We start from the raw sequence: 15,890 nt of genomic DNA, 5'->3' as shown, positions 1-15,890 counted from the left end.
GAAGAATGGACAAAAACTGTCACTCACCTACCTTCTCAAGTGCATACACAATTACAGTATCAAAAGTTTATTTACTTTTAAATGTTCAGCTCAAATGAATCCTTCCCCAGCATATCCAGCAAGTGTTTTCTTCCACCTTTGAAATCTCGTAACACTTTGCTAGTCCCTCTCTAATAGCATTGTGATTATATGGTTTTTTTAATCAAAAAAATTTTTTAATGTTCACTTGTTTCTGAGAGACAGACAGAGACAGAACACAAGTGGAGGAGGGACAGAGAGAGAGGGAGACAGAATTTGAAGCAGGCTTCAAGCTCTGAGCTGTCAGCACACAGCCGGACACAGGGCTTGAACTCATGAACCATGAGATCATGACCTGAGCTGAAGTCAGTGCTTAATCGACTGAGCCAACCAGGCACCCCAACATTGTGGTTATTTGTACACAAATTTTATGTCCTCTATGTGAAAAATCAACTTAAAAATCAGAAACCCTTTATTACTTTTGCCAAATGAGGAAGTTTTTAAAAATAAACTAAAACAAATCTCTTTTAACACTCACTCATTTAGAAAAAAAAGAACTATTCTGAATAACGGAAAGAAGGTTCTATATGAGTTACAAATGAATAGTTAGCACCTTGTTTGAGATTACATTACTCCTACCCAAATTGTTACACACTGTTAGTAAGAGTTATATGTAACTCTGTGTGTGTGTGTGTGTGTGTGTGTGTACATAAATTTGTCCTTTAAGAAGGTTCTCAGTTTCCTGGAAGAGGAAAGATTCATAATGACCAGTTAATAGAAGGCTATCAATATGGTTGATTATTGTTGGTAGTAGAATATAAAGGTTCATTTCCTTCAACTCCATTCTTCTTCAACTTATGGTCTCCATAAAAATATAGACTGCTTTTATTCTATGTTCAGGCTGTGAGTATATCCAATTGTATATATACAAAATACAGGTAAGTCAAAGTAAAAGTCTGACTCTGAAAACTGAAGGAATGAATAGCTTTAGATGCCCTTGTTTTCCAAATGGAAACCTGTACCCAAGTACAGGTATTGTTTTTACTTTAACTAGTTTTTATTGAAACTAACATCTATTTCCCTGACATGTTAAATACAACATCAAGAGGGGCGCCTGGATGGCTCACTCAGCATAGCATGTGACTCTTGATCTTGGGGTTGTAAGTTTAGGCCTCACGTTGGCTGTAGATATTACTTAAAAAGAAAATAAAATATTAAAAAAATTATATATATGTGTGTGTGTATATGTATATTTATATATATGTGTATACATATAAATACGTTCCCCACACACACACACACACACACGATCACCATGATTTATGAGCATCTATTATAAAGCTACATCTCACAGAAACCTGCTACAGACGCTATACCCCAGAGAGTTAAGTATTCCACACAGACTGTTGAACTGGATGCGGTATATGAGTCATTAGCATGGCATAGATAAGGCACAATATTGAGGAGCATTACAGGTGGCTGTTTGTCCTCTGGTCTTACCACATTCATTTTCCCAGAGCCAAGGAAGGGTTATATATTTCTCCAACTCACTTTTCTTTCTCTATCTTTTCTGTTTCTCTGCTAAGAGTGCTACTTGCTGCCACTACCACAATTTCTATCACTGCTAATCCAAACACTTATCTCTGCTGCTTTCTTCCCTCCTATGCTGTCTACAATCAACTGCCCATCTGTAAGAATGCAAAAGCTAGTCACTAAAAAACATAGTATACAAAGTACTATGAAAGTATACATTTATCTCAAAAAGCAACACTTACTTATAAAACATTCCAAGTAAATTTTACAATAAATATGCTGAGGTCTTCAAATATCTTACTGAAATTTTTATTACAGTTGCATTTGAGTTTATAGATTAATCTGGGGGAAATGACATCTTTGTTACATTAAGTCATCCCATGGTATTTCTCTCCTACTAGTTATGTCTTCTTTTATATCCTTTAATAGAGCTTTAAAATTCCTCTATAATAGTCTCATGCAATTTTTTTCAGTTTAGTTATTTGATTGTATTGGTTGCTATTGTTGTATACATTGCTAGGTCAATTGCTCCACTAGACTTTAGGACATAGTGCAAAGAGCCACTGTCATAAAAACATTGTGATACTAGACAGAAACAGACAAATGATCAATGAAATGTGAGAAAGAACTCATATATGGTAAGGGTGTACTACAAGTAAATAGGAAAAGTACAAAGTGCTTGTATTCTGCAGGAAGAAAAATAAAATCAAACACGACACTTTACATGTTTACTTTTACACAAAAGTAAACTCCTTAGGGATTAGAGACTCAAATGTAAAATACAACAAATATAAAATACAAATAACATAAAATATAACTGTAAAGCAAATAGAAGAAAACATAGGGGAATGTGTGATATCAGGATAGAAAAGGATTTCTTCAGACCACAACAACACAAATCACAATGTACTGATTTTCGTGTTGTGATAAGACAATTTAACCACTTGAAAGTTAAGGATTCCTGGGGTGCCTGGGTAGCTCAGTCAGTTAAGTGTCCAGGTTTGGCTCAGGTCACGATCTCACACTTCGTGGGTTTGAGCCCTGCATTGGGTTCTGCCCTGATAGAATGGACCCTGCTTGGGATTCTCTCTCTGCCCTTCCCCCACTTGCATTTTCTCTCTCTCAAAAATAAATAAATAAACTTCAAATTAAACAAAAGAGAAAATTAAGGATTCCTTATCAAAGGAGGACACCACAGACAAAATTAACAGACTATATTACAGTGTCTAAAATCAACAAGTTTAGTGTCTAGAATATTCAAGGAAATCCTGCTGAGTAGGGAAAATGGTAAAGGATATGAACAGTGAATTCACATTTATTCACCCAGCAAATATATATTGAGCATCTACATTTTAAGGGCAAGAGTTACAGGTATATAAAACATAGATAAGATCCCATCCTTCAAAGGAAGGCACTTGAGCACTGGAAATACCTATAGAAATATACATAAAAAGATTAATATACGATGTTTTTTATGATAAACAGTATAAAGAAAGATAAAGCAAAACAAAGATAGAAGATGATGAAGAGTACTCCTTTAAATAAGATGGTCAAAGATATAATATTTAAGCAGAAATCCAAATAAAGTGGGTGAACAAAGTGAATAAGAAAAAAAGAGTTTGGGGGTACCTGGGTGGCTCAGTCTTATTATGGGTCCGACTCTTGATTTTGGCTCAAATCATGATCTCAGAGTTGTGAGATCGAGCCCCACATCAACACGACTCGGCTCCTGCTGAGCATGGGCCTTCTTAAGATTCTCTCTCTCACTTTCCCTCTATCCTTGCCCCGCCTCTTGCTCGCTCTCTAAAAAAAAACAAAAACAAAAACAAAAAACAAAAAAACAAAACAAAAAACCAAACCCCAAAGAAATGAAAAAGTAAGTAATGACATACCACTTTGTAAATATCAGACCAGCAAAAATACAATGTGAGATAATATCAAGTATCAGTGGAAGTAGAGGGAAAGGGGAACTCTCATGTATTGTTAGTGAAAGTGTAAAGTGCTACAGCCATTCTGGAAAGCAAGCTGACAGCACTTAGCGAAATGAAGTATGTTCTACCCTGTGATCCAGAGATCTTTCTCTAGAAAATCAGAGTTCTCCAAGAAGGTCTTGTATGAAAGCAGACTTGTATGAAAATGGAAATCATAGAGTTGTTTGTGGTATCAGGAAATTAAAGGCAGTCTAGGTTATCATCACCAGAGGAAGATATATATGGCAGATATATACTCTGAAATAGCTACAGCAGGCACAAGTTATGAAATATATACAGACTTAAACAGATTTTTCTGAAGTATTGAACACTGAAATACAGAAAAAAAATCTCTGATTTTCTTTTAAATAATATAGTATGTAGAGGTGAAGTTGTGGGGGTTGGGGAGGCAAAGGGAGGAGTAATTTGAAATATTTATTAAGCCAGATTAGCTATGAGTTGATAATTGCCAATGATGGATGATGGATACATGGGAGTTATAGTACTTTCAGCACACTTGTATGAAGTTTTCCATCAAAAAGGCATTTTTAGAGGGTTAAGTGAAAATTGAAACAGATCTATACCAGAATATCACTAATATAAATTAAAAACACTTATGTGCACAAAACACCACATTTTTTTAAAGACACAGACATACCCAAAAACATTCGTATGGATGTCTATGGAGACAAAGAATGAGAATAGAAATTGTGGATATATGAGAATTTTTTTTCCTAAGGGGAGTGGGGGTAGGGGTATTACATTTTTTAATTTATTTTTTATTTTTTAGATGTTTTATTTTCAAGTAATCTCTATACCCAACACGGGGCTCAAACTCACAACCCTGAGATCAAGAGTTGCACACTCCACCAATCAAGCCAGCCAGGCAACCCAAAAGCAAACTACTTTAAATAAAATAAAACAAAAGAAAGCCCTGTACTTGCCAAAGCTAATACTGTGCCATTATCTGAGAAATCTGATTAACTGAATTTGTTTCACCTGAGGTTTAAAAAGAAAACACTAGGGGCACCTCAGTGGGTTGGACAACCGACTTTGGCTCTGGTCAGGATCTCATGGTTTGTGAGTTTGAGCTCCTCGTTGGGCTCTGTGCTGACAGCTCAGAGCCTGGAGCCTGCTTTAATTCTGTCTCAGACTCTCTTCTGCCCCTCCCCCCTTCGTGCTAGCGCATGTGCCCAAGCTCGCTTGCTCTCGCGCGCGCTCTCTCTCTCTCTCTCTCTCTCTCAAAAATAAACAAACATTGAAAAAAAAGAAAAGAAAACACTAAACAAATACAAATCTGAACTGAGAGAAGGGAGTAATTCTTCCCCATACCTAGGACCCAAAAGGCAAAAGCAAAAGGCAAAAGGTTCAATTCTCATTTCACAGAGGACAAACGGAAGGACAATGAGTGAAATAACATTGTAAGCTCATAAAATAGCAAGTAGGAAAGGTGCAATTCAAGCCCAGGACCAGAAGTGCCACTCTTCAGTCACTGTGCATCCAATGCTGCACTATTCTAATTTAAAACCTGCACACTGCTAACAGATTGACCCTCCTAAAATATAACTTTATGCCACAATGCCACTGTTACTGGCATCTCCCCCAAAATTAAATTCTGGATAGATTATATACTATCCCCAATCATCCTCACCCACTTTTTCAATATCCTACTTTTCTCCAACCTAAGTCCTCTCTTCTAGCCACACTAGTCCTCCTTACTTCTTTCAAAATACCCACAACACCTCCAAGCCCCTAAGAACTTTCTCCAAACTGAATACCTCTAGTCTCCTCTATACGTATTTATATCCCATATATCCTAAAAGCTCTGGCACTGAGAACACTTTCACAACACTAACTGAGTGACTAAAGTCCCACAATTACTCCAAGAAGCTTCCCTGATGACTTCGGCAAACACCTTTCCCTTCTTTAATATCTTTTGCACTTACTCTCTGCGCCATTCAATTAACACCTATTACAGTAACACCTCATTTATCCAGCATCATTGGGAAAAGAAAGTGTTCATCAGAAGCAGATATTCCAGACAACTTAATCATTAATTTAGGAAGCAGCAAAGTTGAGTAGTGTTGACTTTAGTTATAGATAGATGTAGGTTCAAATCTCAGTTCTGCCACTTACTAGCTAAGTGGCTTTGGGGAAGTGTCAACACTGTTTCATCACCTGTAAACAGGGGATATACTAACTTCACAAAATTGTTGTGGATTATTAAAGAAATCACATGAAAAAAATCTGGTACAACCTTCTTTAAATAATGGCTACAAATTAACTCCAACTGCTATTGTGCACTAAAACAAAATAAATTCATCAAATATGTATACTTTGAGATTTTTATTAGAGGACAGTGAATGTAAATAAACCACCACTTAGAAACTCATTCATTTAACATTCATTCATCCAATATTTATCAATTCAGTAGAGGTACAGGATACAAAATCAATGTATAAAAATAATTTCTATACACTAACGATGAACTGTTAGAGAAACTTTTAAAAGTAATCCCACTTAGGGGTGACTGGCTGGCTCAGGTAGCAGAGAGTGTGACTTTTGATACCAGGGCTGTAAGTTCCAGCCCCACATTGGGTGTAGAAATTACTTAAAATCTTAAAAATAAATAAAAGTAATAATAATAGAATACCATCAAAAAGAATAAAATACATATGAATAAATTTAATCAAGAAGGTGAAAGATCTCTACAATGAAAACTATCATACATCACTCAAAAAACTGGTCACAAATAAATGCAAAGATATTCCATGTCCATGGATTGGATGAATTAATCTTGCTAAACTGTCCAAACTACCCAAAGTGATCTAAGATTTTAAGCAATCCAGAGGTGCCTAGCTGGCTCAGTAGTTAAGCATCCAACTTCAGCTGAGGTCATGATCTCACAGTTTGTGAGTTCTAACCCCACGTTGGGCTCTGTGCTGACAGCTCAGAGCCTGGAGCCTGCTTCGGATTCTGTGTCTCCCTCTCTCTCTGCCCCTACCCTGCTCATGCTCTGTCTCTATCAAAAATGAATCAACGTTTAAAAAAAATTTAAGATTTTATGCAATCCCTATCAAAATCAAATGATATTTTTCACAGAAATAGAAAAAAATAATCCTAAAATTTGTATGGAACCACAAAAGACCCTGAATAACCAAGGAATCCTAGGAAAGGAAGCATCATGCTTGCTGATTTCAAATTATATTATAAAACTACAGTAATTAAAACAATATGGTATGGGAATAAAAACATATATATCAATGGAAGAGACTAGAGACACTAGAAATAAAGTCATGTACATATGGTCAATTAATTTACAACCAAGAAACCAAGATATAGAAGGGAAAAGGATAGTCTCTTCAATAAATGTTGCTGGGAAATCTAGATAGCTACATGTAAAGGAATGAAACTGGACCCTTATCTTACACCATACACACAAAAAAAATCAACTCAAAATGCATTAAAGACTTGAATTTAAGACCTGAAATCATAAAACTCCTAAAAGAAAACACAGTGGGTAAGCTCCTTGACAGCAGTCTTGGAAGTAACTTTTTTGGATATGACACTAAAAGCAAAGGCAACAAAAGCAAAAACAAGCAAGTGGGACTACATCAAGCTAAAAAAAACTTCTGCAGAGTAAAGGAAACAATCAACAGAGTGAAAAGGCAACCTACAAAATGGTAGAAAATATTTGCGAGTCATATCCCTGATAAGGGATTAACTACTAAAATATGTAAGAAAATCCTAAAATTCAATAGCAAAAAAACCCCCAAGTAAACCAATTTAAAAATGGGGTAAGGACTGAAACAGACATTTCTCCCAACAAGATATACAAATTATCAAGGGAGATATGAAAAGGAATCCTAATCCTCAAAGAAATACAAATCAAAACTACAATGAGATATCACCACACACCTGTTAAAATAGTTATCAAAAAGACAAGAGATAAAATGTGTTGGTGAGGATGTACTATTGGTGGAAATATAAATTCACGCAGGTACTAAAAAAAAAAAAAAAACAAAAAAAAAAAAAACAAAAAAAAACCAGAATGGAGTTTTCAAAAAAATTTAAAAACAGATTGCATTTTGACCCTTTTAATAAATGTATACCCTAAAAAAATTAAAAATAGAACTATCATATGATCCAGCAATCCCACTTCTGAACATATACCTGAAGAAAATAAAAAGAGGATCTTTATTTTTTTTTTAATCTTTTTAAAAATGTGTGTTTATTTTTGAGAGAGGGAGAAAGCACACATTAGCACGGGAGGGGGGTGGTGCAGAGATTGAGGGAGACAGAGGATCCTCAGCAGGCTCTGTACTGACTGACAGCAGTGAGCCTGATGCAGGCTCAAATTCATGAATGGCAAGATCTTGACCTGAGCCAAAGTCAGACGCTTAATTGACAGAACCACCCAGGCACCCCCCCTTTTTTAAGATTTTACTGTTAAATATTCTCTACACCCAACATGGAGCTCAAATTTATAATCCCCAAATCAAGAATCACATGCTCTATCAACTGAGCCAGTGAGGTGCCCCCAAAATAGGATCTTTAAAAGATCATCTGCACTCCCATATTCATGCAGCACTAACCACAATCACCAAGATACTGAAACAACCTAAGTGTCTGTCAGTAGATAAATGGATAAAGATCTATATACAATGGAATATTATTCAGCCATGAGAAAGGACATTCCACAGTTTACAACAACATGAACAGACACTGTAGACATCATGCTAACTGAAGGAGGACAGAGAAAAACAAATGTTGTGTGATCTCACATGTAGAATCAAAACAAAAATAAAAACAAAAACAAACTCATAGGCACAGATAACAGATTGGCAGTTGCCAAAGGTGGAGGTTGGACTAAATGGGTGAAGGTGCTCGAAAGTTACAAATTTCCAATTGTAAGATGAAAATGTTAGGAGGGGTTAAGATGGCAGAGAAGTGGGGGACGTGGGGGACTGGGCTTTCCTCATCCCTCAAACACAGCTATACTGAGGTCAGATCACTTGGAATACCCAGGAAATCGATCTGTGGAATGGAGAAAGGATCTCCACTGTTGGAGGGAGACAGCATGGCAGGTGTACAGTGTGTGGATGTGAGTTGGGGGAAAGGAAAACGGTGGTGCCACAGACAGGAGGGAACTCTTTTCATGGAGAAACAAAAGGGAGAGAAAGACAGAGGTTGAGAAAGTGTGGCATCCAGTTCACACAAGAGGAAATCTCTAGTGACCATGGAATTGGGAACAGGAGGTTGAGTGCCACAGGGGTCTTTGTGTTGCAAAGAGCATTTGGAGCACAAACTCTGAGGTTTTAGAACTGAGCAACTTTCTCTGGAGGGGAGCTGTGGTGCCTGGTCCCTGGGGTACAATCAGAGAGAGGCTTCCCCTTCCTGGAATACTTTTAGAAAAGGGTATATTGCCTCCCTAATAAAAGACCCTGCAGGCACCAAAGGCCTTTCATCAATAGGGGACAGAGGCACACCCAGAAGGAATTTAACTTTGCCGCCTTTAGCGGTGCTACACTATTGATTCTGCAAACTATACAGGCATGGGACTGTTTTTCAGGTTCAGGGGGCTTCAGACAGCGTGGAGAGATTCTACTACAGTGGAGGGGGGCAGATCTATGCAGGGGCAGATCCTTTAAGACATCAGGTTTTGAATCCCAGCCGCGTGCCAAAGAAAAAAGCAGGAGAGCTGTGGCACTGGGCAAGCTGTCTTTGCCATTCTGTGATGGCTGCTAGAACAGTGAGAGCTGTGAGATCACCTGTCCAGGGATGAGAGATTGGGGTGGCACCATTTTCCCCAAGACAAATACAGTATAACTTCAGAGAGCAACACAATGGCCCCCAATGGAGGTGGGACCTGCATACACCAAACCACACATCCCCCACCTCCCCCATCACCCCACCCTCCCCCACCATGTGCCTGGCAACTGCTTATTTACTGGGACAAGACCTACTCTGAGCCAACACAGCAGGTGTCTCCTCTAGAGGACTAGCACAGCCAGCACCCCCCATGCACCAAGTGTACTGAAAATCGAGTGCTTCAAAATGATACCTGTAGTTCTGGTGAAAATAGGACAAGGGTTAATTCTTTTTTTTTTTCCTATTTTTTCTTTCTTCTTACTTTTTTCTTTTGGAATCAGGCTCATAGTTTCTTGTTTGTTTTTTTCATTTCCTTTTTTCTCTCTCTCTCTTTTTGGATCAGGCCTTTTTATTCTTTTCTTTCTCTTTCTTTTTTCCCCTTTTCTTTGGAAAAACCATAAGTTCTTGATTCTCTGTTTGGTTTTTCTTATTGTTGTTCCCGTTCCTGTTCTCTTTTTTTGGGTTCTTTCCCCCCTTTTTCCAGGCTTACTTCAAAAAAACGAATCAAAGCACACCTAGTTAAAGGTCCAAACAGTCCCCACTGCAATCAAGGATGAGCTCTGCAGTAGACTGACTGGTGGGAAAGAGCAGTGAAAACACAACAGCAGAGTGCACACAGCATATACCAGAAACACTTCCTGAAGGGCCAGGCCCCAGACAGTGTATGACTCTCAGAAGTACACTCAGGTGCAGGGAACATAACAAGCTTTTAAAACATGTAAAAGACAGAAACTTAACCAAAAGGACCAGACAGAGGAATTCAATCCAAAAGAAAGGTCAAGAAGAAATCACAGCCAGGGACCTACTCAACACAGATATAAGCAAAATATTTGAACAAGAATTTAGAACAACAGTAATATGACTAATAGCTGGGCTTGAAAAAAGCACAGAAGACATCAGACAACCCTTGCTACAGAGATCAAAGACCTAAAAACTAGTCAGGCTGAAATAAAAAAATGCTACAACTGAGAGGCAATACTGACTGGATACAGTCACAACAAGGGTTGAAGAAGCAGAGGAAAGAAAAGTGATACAGAAGATAACATTATGGAAAATAACGAAGCTGAAAAGAAGAGGGGGACGAAATTATTAGATCACAAAGGGGAGACTTAGAGAACTTAGTGATTCCATAAACAAAACAATATCCATATCATGGAAGTCCCAGAAGAAGAGTGGGGAAAAAGGGACAGAAAGTTTATTTGAACAAATTATAGCTGACAACTTCCCTAATCTGGGGAAGGAAACAGACATCCAAGTCCCAGAGGCACAGAGAACTCCCCTCAAAATCAACAAAAACAAGTCAGCACCATGACATATCATAATGAAACCTGTAAAATACAAAGAAATAATTCAGAAAACAGCCAGGGACAAAAGGCCCTTAACCTACAAGAATAGACATATCAGGTTAGCAGTAGACCTGTCCACTGAAACTTGGCAGGCCAGAAGGAAGTGGTAGAAAATATTCAATGTGCTGAATGGGAAAAAATATGCAGTCAAGAATTCTTTATTCAACAAGCCTGTCATTCAGAATAGATGGAGTTTCCCAGACAAACAAAAGCTAAAGGAGTCCATGACCATTAATCCAGCCCTGCAAGAAATTTTAAGGGGGACTCTGTGAGTGGAGAAAAATAAAAAGAAGACCAAAGCAACAAAAACTACAAAGAATTAGAGAACATTACCAGAAACAACAGCTCTACAGGTAAGAATGGTAAATTCATCTTTCAACAATATTTCTTTTTTTTTTAAGCCAAGTATTTTTATTTAATACATTCTAATCAAATAGTAACAGCAGTAAATAAACACTTTGAAAAACAGGCAGGTATCCCCCTATCTCTGGAAGAAAATTAAGTCGAAGTATTCTACCTGGTCACACAATTCAAAGACAACTTGGAAATTTCTAAAGCCATTTCCCAAAAGTCAATGGCAACAGGTTGGGATACAGCTACTTCAAAGGATAAAATGCCTGTATCTACATGGTTTTATTAACAGGGATTGAGTTGCATCTGTAGAGCACAACCTTCTTGTCTTTAGCCTTAAAGGAAAAAACAAAGTCTTTTCCATTTGCACCAGTTTGAAATATTTCTGAAATAAGGCTCCCTTAAAATGGATTACTAAGGTACTCATGAGAGAGTTCATATATGTAGTAAAAAGTCAAATTCAGGATTTCGTGGTCACTTTTTTGGCTGATTTGGTTAACTGCATAAAAAGAAGGATAAATACTCACAAGCAGTATCTGTTTAACGAAACACCTAGGTACATCCAGAATGCAAAAACAGAAAATGTCCTCAAGTAGACTCTGATCACCAGGCATGTGAAATTAAAGCTAAGCCTGCATCAGTTTGTTGCTTCTATTTCTTCAGTGGTCCTGCGTGGAGTTCTCTCTCTACTACCAGGGCCTGGGCCTTCCACCTAACAAACAGAAACCTGGGGAAGGCAAGGCATTCTGATAAAATGTTCCTTCAGCCTCCACTCACGGTATTTTGCTTTCAACTTAAAAGGATCTGCTGGTCTTGGTCAGCCTTAGGAAGGGAAGCATCACTCAGGTTAAAACATTTGGGGGAACTTTAAATACCTAGCTACCTCCTCACACATTTAAATTAGATGGACTTCAGCTGTTTTTAGAATTCCGAATAGTTATCCAGAGTAGTGACTCAAGTTTTGGCTCTTTTATTTTTTATTTTATTTATTTTTTTAACATAGCTGCATTCGGAGATACTTTATAGGAGGCAGGTTTAGAAAAAGAGAAACACTTATACCTGGAATTTATATTCTTCCAAGTAATCTTTTAGTCTTGTTGGTAAAGGCAGTCCCCAGATGATACTGGTGCATCTCCATAACAGAGAGTCTACAGAGATGCTGCAGAGGCAGGGCTGATGTGTAGAGCGGTTTGGTCAGATAAAAGTGAACACTGTCGTTCGAGGGCGCTTCTGGGCCTGTCCGCTTATCCTTGCACATCTGAACATAGTAGTCGATCAGATTAACCACAGTGTCAAACTGTTTAAACTTGGACTTGAGACATATGATATACAGTCCAACCTGAATTTCCCATCTTGGTATTCGATTCGCAGATTAGTTGGTCCAGCTGATCTTTTCACAGATATTTTTAGTAGGTGGTCTGAATGAGAGCTATCTCTAATCAAGAAAGTTCTTTCTGGTGCCTTTTTAAATTTCTCCTTGGCTTCATTAACAGTCATACTTCCCCAGTACCAACCTGTTTGACTGAGTTCCTATAGAGCCTTCGCCAGACGTGCCACCTCCGGGGACGGCTCTTCCGCGGACCCTGAGGTCCCACACTGGCTCTGCGTCCCTTCCACTCCATTCCCGGAGAACTCGAGGCACCGTAGGGTCATGGGAAAGGGGTCAGGGCAGCAAAAACAAGTAGCTGCCCATGCCGGGACCAGAGAGGGGCACGCGTCCTTCTCGGAAGTCAGTGAGAACCCCAAAACGAGTCTCTGGGGGGTATCCGAATTGGTGGAGGGGGAGGGGATGCGGAGCTTCTGGTTTTTCCTCCCCAGATCAAAGGTGGACGGATGGCAAAGTCCCCCGCAGGCGCGGTCATGCACAGTTTGCCTGCTCTGACTCCTGAAGGGGTGCCCTTACCTATGCACTCGGGTGGTGCTGGACAGCCAACCTCCGTGCCTGCAGTCCCAAGAGCTCTCCTCTTGGCGATTTCCCCCGCAGGGCTAGCGCCACAGGGAGGGAAAAACAGATCCCAAATTTCGATAACCATTTTTCTTTGAAATACTATTCTATTGCATCACTTCTCAAAAGCTTGAAAGGTCAATGACCACTTTCAGTTGAAGCAGGGGCTCATCTTTCAACAATATTTCTGAATGTAAATGGACCAAATGCTCTAATCAAAAGACACAGGGTATCAGAATGGATTAAAAAACAAAATTCATCATGGATAAAGATGTGGTGTGTACACACACACACACACACACACACACACACACACACACACGATGGAGTATTACTCAGCAATCAAAAGGAATGACATCTTGCCATTTGCAACTACATGGATGGAACTAGAGAGTATTACACTATGTGAAATTAGAAAAAGACAAATATCATATGACTTCACTCATATGAGGACTTTAAGACACAGAACAGATGATCATAAGGGAAGGGGAGCAAAAATAACATAAAAACAGGGAAGGGGACAAAACATAAGAGATTCTTAAATATGGAGAACAAACAGAGGGTTACTGGAGGGGTTATGGGAGGGAGTATGGGCTAAATGGGTAAGGGGCATTAAGAAATCTACTCCTGAAATCATTGTTGCACTATATGCTAACTAATTTGGATGTAAACTAAAAAAATAAAATTTAAAAAGAAAAAAAAAACAAACAAAACCCACAAAATTCATCTATATGCTGCCTACAAGAGCCTCATTTTATATCTAAAGACACCTGCAGATTGAAAATGAGGGGAGGGAGAATGATCTATCATGCTAATGGATGTCAAAAGAAAGCTGAAATAGCCATACTCATATCATACGGACTAGATTTTAAAACAGACTCTAATAAGAGAGGAAGAAGGGCATACATCATAATTAAGGGGTCTATCCATCAAAAAGAGCTAACAATTGTAAATATTTATGCCTCCAAATTGGAAACACCCAAATATATAAAAGAATTAAAAACAAACATAAAGAAACTCACTGAGGGGCAGCTGGGTAGCTCAGTTGGTTAAATGTCCAACTTCAGGTTAGGTCATGATCTCATGGTTTGTGAGCTTGAGCCCCATGTTGGGCTCTGTGCAGACAGCTCAGAGCCTGCAGCCTACTTGAGATTCTCTATCTCCCTATCCCTGCCCTCCCCTGCTCACCCTCTGTCTCTCTCTGTCTCTGTCTCTCTCTCTCTCAAAAATAAACAGAAAGAAAGAAAGAAAGAAAGAAAGAAAGAAAGAAAAGAAAGAAAAGAAAAAAGAAAGAAAAGAAAAAAGAAAAGAAAAGAAAAGAAAGAAAAGAAAGAAAGAAAGAAAGAGAAAGAAAGAAAGAAAGAAAGAAAGAAAGAAAGAAAGAAAGAAAGAAAGAAAGAAAGAAAGAAAGAAACTCACTGATAGTAATGCCATAACAGTAGGGGACATTAATACCCCACTTACAACAACAGATCATCTAAGCAGAATTTCCACAAGGAAACAATGGCTTTGAAAGACACACTGAATCAAGTGGACTTAAAAGATACATTCAGAACATTTCATCCTAAAGCAGAATATACATTCTTTTCAAGTGCACATGGAACAGTCTCCAGAACAGATCACATACTAGGTGACAAATTAGCCTTCAACAAGTACAAAAAGACAGATCCTACCATGCATATTTTCAGATCACAATGCTATGAAACTTAAAATCAATCACAAGAAAAAATTTGGAAAGCCCTCAAATACATGGAGGTTAAAGAACATCCTACTAAAGAATGAATGGGTTAACCAAGAAATTAAAGAAGAAATTAAAACAAAACAAAACATGGAAGCAAATGAAAATGAAAACACAACAGTCCAAACCCTTTGGGATGCAGCAAAGGCAGTCCTAAGAGGAAAATGCATTGCAATTGAGGCCCATCTCAAGAAGCAAGAAAGGTCCCAAATACAAAACCTAACCTTACACCTAAAGGAACTAGAAAAAGAACAGCAAGTAAAGCTAACACGAGCAGAACAGAATAAAACAAAGATTAGAGCAGAAATAAATGACATGGAAACAACAACAAAAACAGTAGAACAGATCAATGAAACTAAATGCTGGTTCTTCAAAAGAATAAACAAAATTGATAACCCCCTAGCCAGACTTCTCAAAAAGAAAAGAGAAAGGACCCAAATAGACACTCATGAATGAAGAAGAGAGATATCACAACCAACACCACAGAAATACAATCATAAAACAATACTATGAAAAATTATATGCCAACAAACTGGGAAATCAGGAATAAATGGACAAATTCCTAGAAACTCACACACTACCAAAACTGAAACAGGAAGAAATAGAAATTTTGAACAGACCTATAACCAGCAAAGAAATTGAATCAGTTATCAAAAATCTCCAAACAGATAAGAGTCCTGGACCAGATGGCTTCCCAGAGGCCTTCTACCATTGATTTAAAGAAGAGTTAATACCTATTCTTCTCAAACTGTTGCAAAAATAGAAATGGAAGGAAAGCTTCTAAGCTCATTCTATGAAGTCAGCATCACCTTGATTCCAAAACCAAAGACCCCACTAAAAAGGAGAATTACAGGCCAATACCACTGATGAAACTCGATGCAAAATTTCTCAACAAGATACTAGCAAATTGAATCCCATAATATGTTAAAAGAATTACTCACCAGGACCAAGTGGGATTTATTCCTGGGCTGCAGAGTTGGTTCAATATCCAAAAACCAATCAACGTGATACATCACATTAATAAAAGAAAGGATAAGAACCATATAATCCTCTCAACAGATGCAGAAAAAGCATTTGACAAAGTACGGCATTGCATCCTTTCTTGATAAAAACCCTCA

At 38.1% G+C, this 15,890-nt stretch overlaps 1 protein-coding gene and 1 pseudogene across 4 annotated transcripts in view; both read right to left on the bottom strand.

Moving 5' to 3' along the window:
* The window catches only part of SSBP2 (single stranded DNA binding protein 2), a 322,394-nt gene that overhangs the window by 277,853 nt on the left and 28,651 nt on the right, over positions 1 to 15,890 (bottom strand). The window lies entirely within an intron of this gene.
* Positions 11,526 to 14,315, bottom strand: LOC147584309 (suppressor of cytokine signaling 2 pseudogene; annotated as a pseudogene).

This window comes from Puma concolor, chromosome A1 (genome assembly GCF_028749965.1).
Source record: "Puma concolor isolate L17-30 chromosome A1, mPumCon1.1.hap2, whole genome shotgun sequence".
Classification (NCBI taxonomy): Eukaryota; Metazoa; Chordata; class Mammalia; order Carnivora; family Felidae; genus Puma; species Puma concolor.
The sequence above is the reverse complement of the archived record's forward strand: the minus strand, read 5'-3'. Positions and strand labels throughout refer to the sequence as shown.